General features: G+C 41.3%; 1 protein-coding gene across 2 annotated transcripts in view; it reads right to left on the reverse strand.

Annotated features, from left to right (window-relative positions):
• Positions 1 to 17,837, reverse strand: part of LOC149255563 (WAT1-related protein At4g19185-like) — a 76,196-nt gene that overhangs the window by 41,035 nt on the left and 17,324 nt on the right. The window lies entirely within an intron of this gene.

Here is a 17,837-nt window from a genome sequence, read left to right on the forward strand (position 1 = left end):
GTACATGTGACAAATGTGCTTGTGGAGTGAGAAAGGCTTCAAGGAAGATGCCATGGCCACGATACTAGTTGAGGTAGGTCTAACATCTTGAGTTTAATGATGATAAGAGGTAGCAATTATGGAGGCCTAGGTTGCCCCCGTCCTCATGTTTTTTTTTCTACCCCTCTAGTCTACCTTTACTATTTATTTTCTTAGGGCTATATTGTTCTTTGTTGTTGATAATTGCACTTTCATACTTTTCATCATCTACATATGCATTCACCCCATAGCATCATCACATCATTAGCAATTTTGCAGAAAGAACAATATCATCAACAATCCAACATAACAATAAAAGGAACATCAGAAGAAAAGCATGCACAAATAGAGACACCTGGATTTGGTCGAAGACCAAGGCAAAACCACGCGAGGGGGGAAACTCGGAATTCAATTCTTCTTCTTCTATTATATATTCATCAATTGTTAAGCTGAGATACAAAGTACATCCATAGTGAGATATATCATGACATCAAACCTCCTAGGGCCACACCAAGTCAATTCACAACTTCAATTGTGAACTAAATTTCGCTAATCAAATGAGTCCAAGAAGGCCTCTGCCATATCACTGATGCATAAGCTATCATGTAACCAACAAGCCATGCAATCCATATCACTGGGCAATTCAAGCCAACCACCGAGCCATGTGATCCAACCCACCGAGCCATACGAACCAGACCACCGTACGGGCCACTTGGGCCATACAAACCAAACCACCGTGCGAGCCACCCTAGGCCATGCAAACAGTGCGGGCTACCCTAAGCCATACAAACCAAACCACCACAGGCCATGTTGACCATACAATGCCGGCCATCCTGGGCTATGTTGACCATAAAATGCGGGCCATCCTCAGCTATGCGGGCCATGTTGACCATACTATGTGGGACATCCTGTGCGGGCCATCCTAAGGTATGTGGGCCATGCTAGGCCATGTTGACCATACTATGTGGGACATCCTGTGCGGGCCATCGTGGGGTATGTGGGCCATGCTAGGCCATGCTGACCATACTATGTAGGGCATCCTGTGCGAGCCATCTTGGGCCAAGGGAACCATGCACCATGCCATGCGAATCATATTATGCCTGAAGTGTTTGCCATATCATGTCTAAAGTGTCTACCATGTCATATCCGATGTGTCTGCCATGCCATATAGATCATGTATATCATATCTGAAGTGTCTGCCATATCATATAAATCATGTATGCCATATCATGTCTAAAGTGTCTTCCATGCCATATCTGAAGTGTCTGCCATATCATATAAATCATGCTTCGCATATCATGTCTGAAGTGTTTGCCATGACATATCTAAAGTGAAAGCCATGTGAAACTGTCATCCAAACCGTGCGTATGTTGTCATAAATACATTGTAGCTTGTATTTCCATATAAATCATGATTGCAGTCCTATTGTTATAATCGAAGTTAATACTGACATATATCTTATGAAATATGAATCACAGTGGATAATGTGTGTCATAGCTTCAAAAAGCCTCAAATGATGCAATTCGAACAATGATACATAAAGCGGCCATATATAGCATGAGCCATAGTGTATACAATTACAAACCTTAAAAACATAATTACAAACTATAAATCGAGTCCCAAATATTAGTGCAAACCTCAAAGAGACATGTGCGAGTTACAATAATGTCACATGGACAATCAAATCACAGATTATATTGCGAGCCACTGTGATGAATAGAGCGTGCCACTGCACATGGAGAGTGTGAGCTACAAGGAGTGGATAGCGTGCTATTGTAACATACAAATGTGAGTTGTGTTGAAGTGAGCTGAAATCTAGCAATGCTACAGTCGATAAGAACAAGCCATTGGAATCATCATCGTGCAAGTCATAGATGGATCGTAAGTCACATCACTGTAATGCGAGAGGCATATCACCGCAAGTCATCATTGTAACGCGAGAGGCATGTATATGCAAGATCCTCACTGTGATCAGAGATGAGTATATGTGAGATCCTCTGAGACATGTAGATGTGAGCCTATGCGTCTCATAAAAACAAATTGCAATTATGAACCTCAGAAGATATAAGGGATGCGAGTCCTTTTCGGAACAAAGAGAATGATGCTTTTCGATGCCCCTCCATGAGATTCAAGGGTCTCTTTTATACAATTGGATGGGGGCATTTGACATCAATGAAACCCATGCTGAGGCCAACTTAGGTGCCGTTTGGAGGGAAACATCCTAATTCAAATTTGCCCCCTTTTTTATTCTTAATTATATTTTATTTTCTTGATGAGAACTTAAACGCAAAATGATTTGCCACAATAATAATAACATTAGGATTCATATTAACAATGATTTCCTTTAACTGTTGAATTTGACTTTGGGGTGAGATGGGCTTCTATGGGGCTTAGGGTTTCCCTATAGGGAAATTCATCCTGAAGCTGCCCAATTCTCAACACTCCCTCTCAGCTAACGAGATATTTCCATTTACATCATAAGTTTCATCTCATCTTTGCTCTACTCCCTCTTGAAACAATCTCATCTTGGATGACATGTCTCAATATATATATAGATAGATAGATATGAGAAGGCAGGTAGTTGTGTCATCAATACATCTCATCTCATAGAAGAAGAAGAATGCACAATCAAAGGTAGGGGAGATCAATCCTCAAACCCTACTAATCTCTAGGTCAAATCACATGACTTCCATCTCAGTTATATCAACGAAACATCCGTCTTATCACATCCCATCTCAATTTCCTTTAATCATCAATTGAACAATCTCGATCCAACAGAAGAAGACAAATCATCATAGGGGAGTTATGGCTACCACCTTAGAACAACTCAATCATTATTATAGGGGAGCATCCTGCTTCCACCATATATCCAATGATCAATTCGGTCATTTTGAAGTAGAATCATCATTGTCATCAAGTCAAATCTACCCATCTTCATCTATTGAACAATCTCAAATCTAAAGAGTAAGTATCGAACATTATAGGGGAGCTCAAGCTACCACCTTCTATCCAAGGATAATAGGCAGGATACGACTTACCATGGAAGGTAAGGATCTCAGCTATCCTATTGTCTGTTGATCTTCCCATCAAGACCCTAAAGAGTCAAGTGGTAGAACACCTACATCCACTACCTTGGGAGGAGATACACACTTACCATGAATGGTAAGGATCAGACACAACCCAAGGCACTTGGGGGAGATACACACTTACCCTGCAAGGTAAGGATCAGACATGCCCAAGTCACCTCTCAACCCATTGGCCAGATGGGGAGGAACAATCCCAACAAGCCCAACTTGTGGGTAGGATGCATACTGGCATATACTCGGCAGGGGGAGATACATAGTTACCGTGAGGTAAAGATCAAACAACCCTGAGATGACAATAGGGGAGATACACACTTACCGTGGGGTAAGGATCAGACACACCTATTGTCCACGAGTTCCCTCAACCCCAAGAGCCTTTACAGCTCCATTCCTCACCCTGCGAGCTCAACAAGGGGGAAGAGCACGATAAGTGTTCTCAATCAGTCGGGACCCTTACCCAGGAGAATCACAGCCATCAATCCAAGCTGCTCTCTAAAGACCAAGAACTTCCTTGCTCATTAGTCGAAATGTAATGGAACGTCAATGCTCCTCTTTGCATCATGTCTCATATATAACGATATCTGACCTCAATGTGCCTGGACCTGTCATGGAACATAGGATTTTCTAGATGTCGGATCCCACAATATGTCATAGTATACCATATTCATGCCCATCATATGCTCACACAGCTTCAAAGAGCTTTCTCCATCATATTGACTTGCATCCAGTCATGCTAGCATCAATGCATGCAAAATACAAATCCAAACTTCAAAACACATAATGTAAATCAAGAATTCATCTAATTGTCCTCTCATCGTGGGAATCCATCAAAATTGAATTTGAAGAGGAGGCTCTCTCAACTGCTTCAGTGGAAACCTATTATGCCAAGTCTCTATGAAGAAGCTTCCTTTGACAAACTGTAAATTTTAGGTATGTTCTATGCTAAGAGCAATTTATTTCAATTTTCACAGTTAACTCCTTATCTTTTCTATATTAGCAATCACATCAGCATTAAAGTGAACTGCAGATAGAACATAAACATAAATCACAGAAGACAAGCCAAGACAAGAGGACACAAGATGTGGCACTAGCCTAGGACAAACCCCAATGTGGGGAAACCCTAGATCAATTCTTCTTATAGGTTCTTCAATAGTTCAACAAAGAGAGAGAGAGAGAGATAGTACGTTTACAACAGAAGTCAACACTTTGACTTATCTAGATAAGAGCATAGATCATCTCTAAGAAGATGATACATGAGATCAGTTGAAGACATGTTGCTTCAACTAATTCTCCAAGGTGACTCCTTCACCTATCGTTGTGTTGCATTTCGTCATCATGTTGCACCTCACCGCGCTGCACCATGTTGCACCCATCATCACTATGCTGCATCTCATCATGCTTCATTAATCATGATTGTACCCATCACTATACTGCATTATGTGCCATTGCTGCACCATGTTGCCATCCTGACCCATGTGTTGGTTGCACCTTGCTTGCTTATTGTCCCTTTTTTGCTTCTTGTCCTTAGCATGCTTGTTGTTGCAAGCTAGTTGTCCCTTGCATGCTAGTTGTAACATTGCATGCTTGGTGTATTTGCTGCTAACTACCATACAACTGTCCCAATGTTAGTTAGCTATCCCTTGCATGCTGCCCTCCTTCGGAGACAAATGCTCCCGTTGTTCCGATAGTTCTTGGCAGTTTCGGCGTTTCAAGTAGTTTCGACTTTTCCGATAGTTCTGGCTTTCTGGCAGATCCAGCTTTCCGGCAATTCCAGCTTCCGGTAGTTCTGGCTTTTCCTGTAGTTCCGGCTTTTCTGGCAGTTCCGGCTTTCCCAGCTTTTCAGGTTTTTCCAGCTTTTCCGGCTTTTCCAGCTTTTCCGGCAATTTCGGCTTTTCTAGCAGTTCCAGCTTTTCCAGAGTTTTGAGCAACATAGAGCTTATTCTCCCATGACTGCATTTAGATCTAGGGCACGTTATCTAGGGCATCGTATACCCTAGGGCACTCCCTCTAGCTCTCATCTTCATCAAACCCAAAACAGGATGAAGTGAGATCACAAGAGTGAGTGTGTGCGTGACAAATGACTCCAAGTCCTCTTCTATTTATACTAAAACGTAGAGGTTGAATAGACATGACTATTGGGCTTCTGAGCCTACATAAGTTGCTGGCCGACTTGACAATTTGTCCATAATCAAAATAAATTCATATATTCATAAATAATTATCGGAATCGGATGATCTTTAGATCAATCCTACACCTCTCGATGAGAGGGATCCAAAAAATATCAGCTGCAATAAATAAGATGACCCACATGGAGTTTGGCCCTAGTTGCCAATTTTAACACCTCTCAACTAGGGAGAACTCCATCCGCTGATTCATATGTCCGACTGTACTATCTCTACCATCAACGCCTTGCACTGCTCTGCTCTGCTATGATCTGTTGGGCTCTGCTCTGCTAAGCTCTGCTCTGCTCTACTCTGCTTTGCTCTGCTCTGTTGAACCGTGAAGAAGAAGAATTGATCAAGAATGTCTCATACCATTCTCTACTGACCCGAAGTCAGTTTCATCTTTAGAAAATGTGTCACATCACTCTTACTGACCTGAAGTCAGTTTTATTGATCCTCGATCAATATCACAAGAGAGTGTTTCAAACCACTCATACTGATCCCAAATCAGTTTCATTGATCCCAGATCAATGTCACAAGAGAGTGTCTCAAACCACTCATACTGATCTCAGAACAGTGTCATTGATCCCAGATCAATGGAGGTCATCCTAGCATAGGGAGTACAGTAGATACAACGATGCGTCCATCAATAGAACTACTTTGGTCCTTATCCTCATTTCCCTACTCATTGATCAAATGAGAGGTACTTCCCATAAGTCAGACTGCATGGGTAGGATGCCTCGACAGGGGAACGAATCATCCTGTCCACAGGAGAACGAATCATCTTGTCAATGGATGCCACGAAGAACAAATCATCCTGGCCCATAGGAGAACGAATCATCCTGGCCCATAGGAGAACGAATCATCCTATTCCACAGTCGCCAGGGAGAACGAATCATCCTGTTCCACAGTCGCCACGGAGAACAAATCATCTTGGCCCACAAGAGAATGAATCATATTGTTCCACAGTCGCCACAGAGAACGAATCATCCTGGCCCACAGGAGAATGAATCATCCTGTTCCACAGTCGCCACGGAGAACAAATCATGTTGGCCCACAGGAGAACGAATCATCCTGTTCCACAATCGCCACGGAGAATGAATCATCCTGGTCATAGCGCACCACTAGGGGAGGGTGAGTCGCCTTGTGGTCGTATGTTGCTCCAGTAAACACCCCAAGCCCCCCAAAGCTCCCAGAGCTCAATGCATGCAACATGCAGGACCCTTATAAGAAGGTCTCTCAACTACTCCAAGTCGTTCAGGAAAGTCACAGATTTGACCTATCCTTGGGGCTTTGACAAAATATCTGCGACCTGTACATTAGTCTCAATGCGATGGAGCCTCCTCGCTCATCGACTTACCATATCGCAGATAAGGCAGTATTTGATGTCTATCTGCTGGAGCAATCATCGAATATAGGATTCCTCAATAATCGAATCCCCCCTCTGGTTGTCACAGAGAATCACAGTGGTATTCATCATGTGTACAAACAACTCACTTAAGAGTTTTTGCAACCATGCAGCTTCACACGAGATCATACTCATAGCTATGTATTCGGTCTCGGCAGTCCTTATAGCAACTGACTTCTGCTTCCTGCTCATCCATGATATCGAAGCGGAATCCAAAGAGAACCAACACTGAAAAGTGCTCTAGTAATCCTCCACATTGCCTGCCCACTCAGCATTCGAATAATCATGCAGTTTCATATTTCCGACAATGTATCTCAATCCATGAGAGATTGTGCCCCGAAGATATCTCAGAAGATTCTTGGCACCAATCGAATGAGGCTCAACCAAATATGAGCTCACCATGCTAACTGCAAAACATTTGTCCAGACAGAAGTTCACCAAGAACATCAATGCGAATGAGCTTATGAAACTCAGAGGCATTTCCCAAATCTGGTCCGACATCACTACCATATAACTTATGAAAATTAAGATCCTCGAGGTAGTCACAGGCTTGCAGTTTATCATTCCACATCCCGAATCCAACTCCCTCTTACTTCTGCAAATGAGAAGGTCTGCACTTGTCAGAAATAGGTCGTCCTGATAAGGTGCCGGTATGAGAGGTCTATCATCCACAACCATCCGGTAATGGTTTGGATCGGTTTCACTCCTAGTGAATCTCAGCTTCATCTGACAGCTATCAATCCTCTCATACCATGCCCGGGGAGTTTTGCTTCAAGCCATAGAGGGCTTTTTTCCACCTATATACATGAGATTCCCGATCATGAATCTCAAACTCCTCGAGTTGTTCCAAACCTATGGACTTGCTACATGAGGGGAATGGTCCCCTTGTAAGATTTTCCTTCGGTACATCTCAGACATGTACCTTCATGCTCTACTTGAAATCAGGCATCCCTATCACCATTTGACTCACATTAGGTAGGGCCCGATAGGTAGACCTCCAATGCTATAAATGTGATATGTCAATTGACATGATCCCCAATGGACCATCCTGCAACTTGATACAAATTGCCAACCCTGAACCCATGAGAAAAAGCATCTTTGAAAATTATATTTTTAACACGTACCTTTCCATCGATGAATGCCACCCTGAAACCTTTGACTTCCATTTCCGAGATGGACACCAGGTTCTTCTTATGATCAGGTACATAAAAGAGATTTTGTAAATGAATCAAGTTACCCTTATTCAATTGAGAGTTAACATTCCCTACTCCCTATCCGGGATAGGTGGCATCGGCTCCAAGTATAATCCCACGATTGTTTCCATCTCTACCAAATTAGAGAGTGTACCCAGCGATCCGATGAAGTTCCTTGAAGCACTACAATCTATAAGACAGATTCCCAAAGAATCTGAAGGAGAGGGCCAATACAAGATAATGCTTCTTTATCTTATCAGAAACAACATTTGATTCTTCATACCAGGGGTTCCTTGCTTTCTATGAAGAGTTGGCCATTTCCTTGATGACCTGCATTACCTGTCATTCCTTTGATCATTGAAGATGTCCCTGGAATGATTGTTATCATCATCAAGTGATGTGTCTTTTCCATTCGGACACTCCTTCGCATAATGGCTGAAGTAGTTATCTGCCTTTCCTTCCACCTTGAGATCTGGTCTTCCAATGAAGTCATCTTTAGGTAGGCCATATTCCGCTATGCCATTCTGATAATATTCTCTCCTTCAACTTCACCCTTGGTGAATTTGAAGAGGGATGAAGAATCCACTGATCCTTTTGTCCTTTCCCAACCATCTTCGGTGATTGTTCTTTCACTCTTGCTTGGGCATTGTCTTCACCTCAGCTCTGATACCATGTTAATTTTAGGTATGTTCTATGCTAAGAGCAATTTATTTCAATTTTCACAGTTAGCTCCATATCTTTTTCAGAATAGCAATCACATCAGCATTAAAGTAAACTGTAGATAGAACATAAACATAAATCGCAGAAGACAAGCCAAGACAAGAGGACACAAGATGTGGCGCTAGCTAGGGACTAACCCCAATGTGGAGAAACCCTTGATCAATTCTTCTTATATGTTCTTCAATAGTTCAATAGAGAGAGAGAGAGAGATAGTACGTTTACAACAGAAGTCAACACTTTGACTTATCTAGATAAGAGCATAGATCATCTCTAAGAAGATGATACATGAGACCAATGTTGAAAATAAAACTGAGAGGGGGGGGTGAATCAGTATTATCAAATTCTTTTTCAATTTATATAAAGATTTGCAGATCTGACTAATGAAACTTGCGTATACCTTCCAAACTTATAATTTAATTTATTCTTCAGATGTTGATCATTAATCTGTGTGTCAGAACCATATAACAGTTAGCAGGAACAAAAGAACACAAGATATAAGGTAGAAACCCAATGTGCGTGAAAACCACCTGCTGCAATATGTCTCTATCTTCTTTCAATTAGAAACTTTTTTTTACAATGATTATGTATTGGTGCAGTCTTATACCAGCACCTAGGCTTCAACCTGCAAAAGGCTACAACCTTCTCTCGTTCTCCAGACTCTCCTGGAAGGGAGCTACAACCCCCTTAGCTCTTGTACTAGGTGAGGTACTAGCACGTAGGTGCTGACCTACAGAAGACTTCTCTTTTCTTCCAGGGACCACGTTTCATAAATTTTCAGACTGGATCCATGAATATCAATCAAACATCAAATAGATCTGCAATCAACCAACTTCGTTGTACAAATACTGAATCAATAACTTCTCAGAACACAGTACCAGTAACCAGACACCAATTCAGAACCCGGAAAACTGCAGTAATAAACAAAAGCAGCTAAAACATATTTCAAGAAAAGTTCGCCACTTCACCAATAGAAACCTGCGTACATACGCAGATATGTCAAAGCGAACCTGCGTGTATAGTATATACGCAGTATTCACTTGCTTAACCTGCGGCTATCCGTGCCTCCGCTGTGTCGAACCTGCGGGTATCCACGCTTCCGCTATGTCAAACCTGCGGAATGCGCGCCTGCGTTGTGTCAAACCTGCGTATATCCGCGCTTCCGCTGTGTCGATCCTGCGGGCATACGCGCCTCCACTGTGTCTGACCTGCGGGTATAGATAATTTACCCCTTTTCTTAATCAGACTTCAATTATACCCCAGATTATCAGATTTACAAATCTGATCATGCGCCAAAGAGATCTCGACCCATCAGTAGATCCATCTTGTAGTGCTCAAGTTCCTCCTTGGTTCAGGTCCAGCTATAACTCCCAACCGATCACCAGTATTTCAGATCTTGCTCTTCTCAAGATGTTCAACACAACACTCTACCCCACCTAAATGATCTCTTTTCCTTCTTATAGTCTAGGCCTTACTCAAACCATGGTCCAAAACCATAGAGATCCAATACTAGGGACCCAATACCTGGGTTCAATACTTTAGATGCAAAACCATAGACTAAAACCATAGGTTCAAAAATGTCGGACTAAATACCATGGACCAACCATAAGATTTCCCACGTGTGCGCTTTTCTTTGCATGAAAGTGCGTGTACTGTACGTACGCAGCTTTTGTTCGGCACACCTGTGTATATGTTCACACCTTTTGTTCGGCGCACCTGCGTATGTACGCGGCTTTGTGAAAGGGAACCTGCGGGTATCTCATTTTCTACCATTCTAAGAGCCTGAACTGTGATCTGTTATTTGAGTGAGTTGCCATCAAGGACCATACTTATGTCATCGAGCCAAACCTGTGCCAAGCCTGAGTCATAATGCCAACAATCTCCCCCTTTGAACTTGATGGCAACCCAAAGTCACTCAAAGTCTTTTCTCCCCCTTTGACATCAAGGGCAAAGGGTTATGCTCCCCCTGAGTACATGCTGAAATCTCTGCTCTGTTGTGTTGTCCAAGCTCCCCCTGACATATAGGCAAGATCTGCAAGAAGATGTTCTACAAAAGAAATCATAACTGACCTTCCTATCACCAAAGACTCATACATACGACTCCCAACCAAGTGGCGATCCATGATATAATAAGCACATTACATTATCCATCCCAGGCATAGTGGGGCAACCAAGATAGGTCGTTACATGACCTTGACAAAAGAAATATAGAGACAAAATATCAGCAGCATCTGTCAATCATTATTCAGATGAGTATCCATGTTCTCCTTCTGCACTTGCTCCTCCTGAAACCAAAACAACTGAAGAATTGAACCAAGATCTTCTACGATAATGCCAACAATGCATTATTAGAAGAATATATGCTCCCCCTGAACCTGTGCCAGATGGTCTCTGGCAGACCCATATCAGACTCTTATCATCCTTACTTTTCTTCAAGTCAACATATACTCGACTGTGCCCACATAAACCAGCGTAAGTACGTGTATACCCCATATGAAACTCGCGTACAACCAACAATCTCTGAAACAGACAAGATTCAACAGCAAGATGATGCATCAACTACCCCCACCTTTTGTCTGAGGTATTTAAAGGTCTCCCTGGGCAATGGTTTGGTGAGAATATCAGCAACTTGTTCCTTAGAGGGAACATACTCCAATTTGACCTTTTGTTCAAGTACTTGTTCTCAGAGAAAATGATACTTGATCGCTATGTGCTTAGTTTTTGAATGCATGACAGGATTCTTTGAAATATTGATTGCACTTGTATTATCACAGAAAATGGAGATAGGTGGAGTACAAGTGATTTGCATATCATGCATTGTTTGCATCATCCAAAGGAGTTGAGTGCAGCAATTTGCAACAGCTACATATTCTGCTTCCGCTGTAGATAATGCAATAGAACTTTGTTTCTTGCTGAACCAAGATACTAATCTAAGACCCATGAATAATGCACCACCAAGAGTGCTTTTTCTATCATCCACACTTCCTGCCCAATCTGCATCTATATATGCATCAAGTGTGAGATCTGTACCTCTAGGATACCATAAGCCAAAGTTTTGAATTCCTTGAAGATACTTGAAAATTCTCTTAACTCACTGAAGATGAGTTTCCTTTGGATTTGCCTGAAACCTTCCAACTGTTCCTACTAAATGCATAATGTCTGGTCGGGTACCTGTTAGATAGAGCAGACTACCAATCATGTATCTATAGGTTGGTTGATGTACTGCTGTCGATTCATCATTTGCACTAAGGCTGCATCCTGTCACCATAGGGGTACATATTGGTTTCAAATCCTCCATCCCATATTTCTTCAAGATCTGCTTGAGATACTTGGTTTGTGATAGAAAAATGTCGTCTTTGTTTTGTTGGATTTGTAAACCAAGCAAATATGTGAGCTCACCAAGCATGGACATTTCAAACTCTTTCTGCATCACCAAGGCAAAATTTTGACTCATGTCTTCTTCATTGCTACCAAAGATGATATCATCAACATACACAACATGTATTAGCAACTTATCATTGTCAATTTTTATATATAGATTGCTATCAGTTGATCCTTTTATAAAACCTTGCTGATGGAGATACTTATCCAACCGATAATACCACGCCCTTGGAGCCTGTTTAAGGCCATAGAGAGCCTTTTTGAGTCTGCATACAAGTTTTGGATCATTTCCAAGAATAAACCCATCTGGTTGTTCAATATATACTTCTTCATCCAAGTCTCCATTCAGGAAAGCAGACTTCACGTCCATTTGAAATACTTTGAACTTCTGAAAGCTAGAAAGGGCAAGGAACATCTTTATGGCCTCTAGTCTGGAAACTAGTGCAAAAGTTTCTTCAAAGTCTATGCCTTCCTGTTGAGCATACCCTTTGCAAACAAGTCTGGCCTTGTTTCTAATCACATCTCCATTTTCATTTAGCTTATTTTTGAATATCCATTTTGTTCCTATGACATTCTTATCTTTTGGTCTAGGAACCAACTCCCAAGTGTTATTCTTTTCGATCTACTCAAGTTCTTCCTCCATGGCTTTTACCCAACATTCATCTTTGCATGCCTCTCTTACATTTTGTGGTTCAGTGGAGGAGAGCAATGCTAGATAGCTTGAAGCTTCTGAAATGGTTCTTCTTGTTTGTACACCTGCCTCTTTTTGCCCCAAAATTTGAGATTCTGGATGATTCTTTTGAACGTACCTGGATGGAGTCTTTTCTTCTATCATTATCTGTTCTTCTGGTGCCTCATGGGTTTCTTCTTCATCATCAATCTGATTTGATGTTGATGGATAGTCCTCATCATCTTCGAAATCTTCAAATTTTACTTGCCTAGGAGTGTTTCCTTCTTCATCAACCACTACATCAATACTTTCAACAATTTTTCCAAGTCTTTTATTGTAACACTTGTATGCTTTGATGTGGGGAGAGTAACCAAGGAGAATGCCTTCATCTGCTCTAGGTTCAAACTTGCCAAGATTTTCATCAGTGTTCTTGATGTAGCATTTGCTTCCAAAAATCTGAAGTAGTTTACCGTGGGAGTCTTACCATACCAAAGTTCATGAAGAGTCTGAGTGCTATTTACCCGGACATTTGTCTTGTTGAGAATAGTGACTGCAGCAAATGCGGCTTCACCCCAGAAGGTTGCGGGAGTTCTAAACTCATCAAGCATAGCACGAGCCATTTGTTGAACCGTTTTGTTCATCCTTTCCACTACTCCATTTTGCTGAGGAGTCCTAGCAGTAGAGAATTCCCTTCTTATTCCATGTTCTTCACAAAAATCGAAAAATTCATTTGAGGTAAATTCTCCTCCTCGATCAGACCTGAGGCATTTGATTCTGCGATTTGATTCGTTCTCCACCAAGGCTTTGAATGATTTGAATTTTTCGAAAGCCTCATCTTTATGCTTCATAAGTCCTATCCAACACATCCTGGAAAAGTCGTCAATGAATAATATAAAATATTCTTCTCCTCGAGGTGATCTTTTCCTAGATGGACCACATACATCAGTATGGACAAGTTCAAGTGGCCTGCTAGCTGATCCTTCCTTCTCAGGGAAATTAGTTCTGGTTTGCTTACCAAATTGACATGATTTGCATATTGTATTGTCTGGAATTCTGATGTCAGGTAGATCACGAACCGCCTAATATTTGCATGCTTTCCTTATCTGTGAGAAGATTAGATGCCCCAATCTTCTGTGCCATAGCCAGTTTTCATCATTCTTGCTTAGATAGCATTGTTGTTGTCCTCCCTTGAGTATATATAAATTATTTGGAGTTCTTATGCCTTTGATCACTATTTCTCCTGTATCAAGCTCACGAACAATGCATCCATTTGATCGAAATATTACTTCATTTCCTTGATCACACATTTGACTGACACTTAATAAATTATGCTTCGAGCCATCAACATACATAACATTTCCAGCCTTGACCTTTTCTTTCAAAAGAACAGAACCTTTCCCTTTTATGAGTGCAGGGGTGTCATTTCCAAATGAGACTTTCTTTTCCTTTTCTAAGGCACTATATGATTGAAGTTTATCTTTGTCACCTGTCATATATTTTGAGCATCCACTATCGATGTACCACTGATTTTCCTGTCCTTCTGCATATAAGGCTATCCCACATCTTTCTGGTTGCAATTCTTTCTTTTTCCATGTTTTGGGAACCAATGAAACTTGCTCCTTCTGAGTTGTTTGCCGAAACCTGCTCCTGCATTCAGAATCTTCATGACCAAAATTGTTACAAATAGAACATTCTACTTCATTCTCAAGAGCAGCAAAGTTATTGTAGGTCCTGTTCATGGTCCCAGTCATACTCCTTTGTTTTTGAGCTTCTCTAGTCATGATTGTCTTGTAGGCAACACATTGAGCTGCTTTGTGACCAAAGTTATGACAAGAGAAACATTGGCCATTGAAGAACCTCCTACGATTATCAAATCTACCAACCAAATGATTGTAGTTTCTATCCATTCTTGAGGCAAATTGAGAATGATTTACCTATGGTTGGTTGTAGCTTATGTTCATCCTTGAAGTAGATTGCCCCCGATTTACCTCGTAGTCTTTGTTCATTCTTGCGGTAAATTGTCCTTGACTTACGTGGTGATCAGCATTATGCTTTCGCTGAGGATTGTTAACCTGTTCACTTCTCCTTGCAGCTTCAAGATAACTTTTGGAAGTAGATGGCTTCTGTGCTTGAGATGTTTCTTTGGTATACCCAAGACCTGTCTTGATTAGAGGAGAATGCTGCACTTTGATAATCTCATCTAAAGTTTCAGATCCTTTAGCAAATCTAAGATTAAGAGCTTTTGTTTTCTCAATGTCCTTTCTAAGCCCCACAATTTCACATTCTAACTTTTCATTGTGTTTCTCCATTTCAACAAGTTGGGAAGTCAGAGTATCTATAATCATATTTTTCTCTTCTAAGAAAATTTTGAGTTTAGAAATTTCTTCATAAAGACTTTCTTCATTTATAGCATCCAAGAAATCATCATCTTCAAAAGCCATCAAAAGTCTATAATCATTACCTTGTTCATCTTCATCGCTATTTGAAAGACCATCACTGTCTTCATGTGTGTAATAACTTTTCTTACTTACATTCTGTTTTCTGTTCCATCTAACTGGTTCCTTACCTTTGTCAAGCTTATCTTTATGAGGACACTTGGCAGCATAGTGACCGACTCTTCCACAAGCAAAACATTTGAAAGGGAGCTTACCTCTGAATCTTCCAGAACCCCGTTGAAGGTTCTTGACAAAATTTGGCTCTTCCTCTTCTTCCAACATCTGTCCTGAGTCATTGTAATCTCCTTTTCCTGAGGCTTTGAATGCAGCTTCTCTCCTGTCTGATGGTCCACCTTTTCTCATTTCGTAAGCAGTTAGGATTCCGTGCAGCTGTGACATGGTAAGGCTCTGTAGATTCTACTTTTCTTCTATCGCAGAAACTTTTGAATCAAACTTAGGAGACAAAGATCTTAGAACTTTTTCAACCAAAACAACTTTTATTTCTTCACCCAAGTTTTTCATACAATTAACAATCTCATCTATGCGAAGGAAATAGTTAGCCACGCTTTCATCATCGTACATTCTGAGATTTTCATATTGAATTCTAAGAGTTTGAAGTTTTGCTCGTTTTACCTGATCATCTCCTTCATAGCTCAGAATGATCTTGTCCCATATTTCTTTTGCGGTTTTGAGCTGCATAACCTTGACGAATTCTGATTGAGATAGACTCCCTAATAGGGTATTGACAGCCTTTGCATTTGTTTCATACTGCCTTTTACCAGCCGTATCTGTAGGAGTTGCTGAAGGAAATGTGTATCTTGTTTCCACAATATCCCAAACTTCTGTACCCAGAGATTGAAGATAGGCAGTGATTCTTACCTTCCAATAGACAAAGTTGCTCCCATCGAAAATTGGTCGCCTGATTGATGCTTCCTTTTCGTAGTTGCTCATGATGATACATCTTCCTTCAAGCGATCAAGCTTCTCCTGAAGGACCTGCTCTGATACCAATTGTTGAAAATAATACTGAGAGGGGGGGGTGAATTAGTATTATCAAATTCTTTTTCAATTTATACAAAGATTTGCAGATGTGACTAATGAAACTTGTGTATACCTTCCAGACTTATAATTTAATTTATTCTTCAGAGGTTGATCATTAATCTGTGTGTCAGAACCATATAATAGTAAGCAGGAACAAAAGAACACAAGATATAACGTGGAAACCCAATGTGGGTGAAAACCACCTGCTGCAATATGTCTCTATCTTCTTTCAATTAGAAACTTTTTTTACAATGATTCTGTACTGGTGCAGTTTTATACCAGCACGCAGGCTTCAACCTGCAGAAGGCTACAACCTTCTCTCATTCTCCAGACTCTCCTGGAAGGGAGCTACAACCCCCTTAGCTCTTGTACTAGCTGAGGTACTAGTACGTAGGTGCTGACCTACAGAAGACTTCTCTTTTCTTCTAGGGACCACGTTTCATAAATTTTCAGACTGGATCCATGAATATCAATCAAACATCAAATAGATCTGCAATCAACCAACTTCCTTGTACAAATACTGAATCAATAACTTCTCAGAACACAGTACCAGTAACCAGACACCAATTCAGAACCCGAAACACTGCAGTAATAAACAAAAGCAGCTAAAACATATTTCAAGAAAAGTCCGCTACTTCACCAATAGAAACCTGCGTACATACGCAGATATGTCAAAGCGAACCTACGTGTATACGCAGTATTCACTTGCTTAACCTGCGGGTATCCGCGCCTCCGTTGTGTCGAACCTGCGGGTATTCGCGCCTCTGCTGTGTCGAACCTGCGGAATACGCGCCTGCGCTGTATCGAACCTGCGAAATACGCGCCTCCGTTGTGTCGATCCTGCGGGTATATGCGCCTCCACTGTGTCGGACCTGCGGGTATAGATAATTTATCCCTTTTTTTAATCAGACTTCAATTATACCCCAAATTATCATATTTACAGATCTGATCATGCGCCAAAGAGATCTCAACCCATCAGTAGATCCATCTTGTAGTGCTCAGGTTCCTCCTTGATTCAGGTCCAGCTATAACTCCCAACCGATCACCAGTATTTCAGATATTGCTCTTCTCAAGATATTCAACACAACAGTCTACCCCAGCTAAATGATCTCCTTTCCTTTTTATAGTCTAGGCCTTACTCAAACCATGGTCCAAAACCATAGAGATCCAATACTAGGGACCCAATACCTGGGTTCAATACTTTAGATGCAAAACCACGGACCAAAACCATAGGTTCAAAAATGTTGGACTAAATACCATGGACCAACCATAAGATTTCCCACGTGTGCGTGCTTTTCTCTGCATGAAAGTGAGTGTATTGTACGTATGCACCTTTTGTTTTGCACGCCTGCGTATATGTTCGCACCTTTTGTTCAATGCACCTGCATATGTACGCGGCTTTGTGAAAGGGAACCTGCGGGTATCTCATTTTCTACCTTTCTGAGAGCCTGAACTGTGATCTGCTATTTGAGTGAGTTGCCATCAAGGACAACACTTATGTCATCGAGCCAAACCTGTGCCAAACCTGAGTCATAATGCCAACAACCAATTGAAGACATGCTGCTTCAACTAAATCTCCAAGGTGACTCCTTCACCTATCGTTGTGCTGCATTTCGTCATCATGTTGCACCTCACCGTGTTGCACCCATCATCACTATGTTGCATCTCATCACGCTTCATTAATCATGACTGTACCCATCACTGTACTGCATTATGTTCCATTGCTGCAC

Source organism: Pinus tabuliformis, chromosome 7, assembly GCF_031772625.1.
Source record: "Pinus tabuliformis cultivar Carrire ecotype Pingquan chromosome 7, CPIR1, whole genome shotgun sequence".
In the NCBI taxonomy this organism is placed as follows: Eukaryota; Viridiplantae; Streptophyta; class Pinopsida; order Pinales; family Pinaceae; genus Pinus; species Pinus tabuliformis.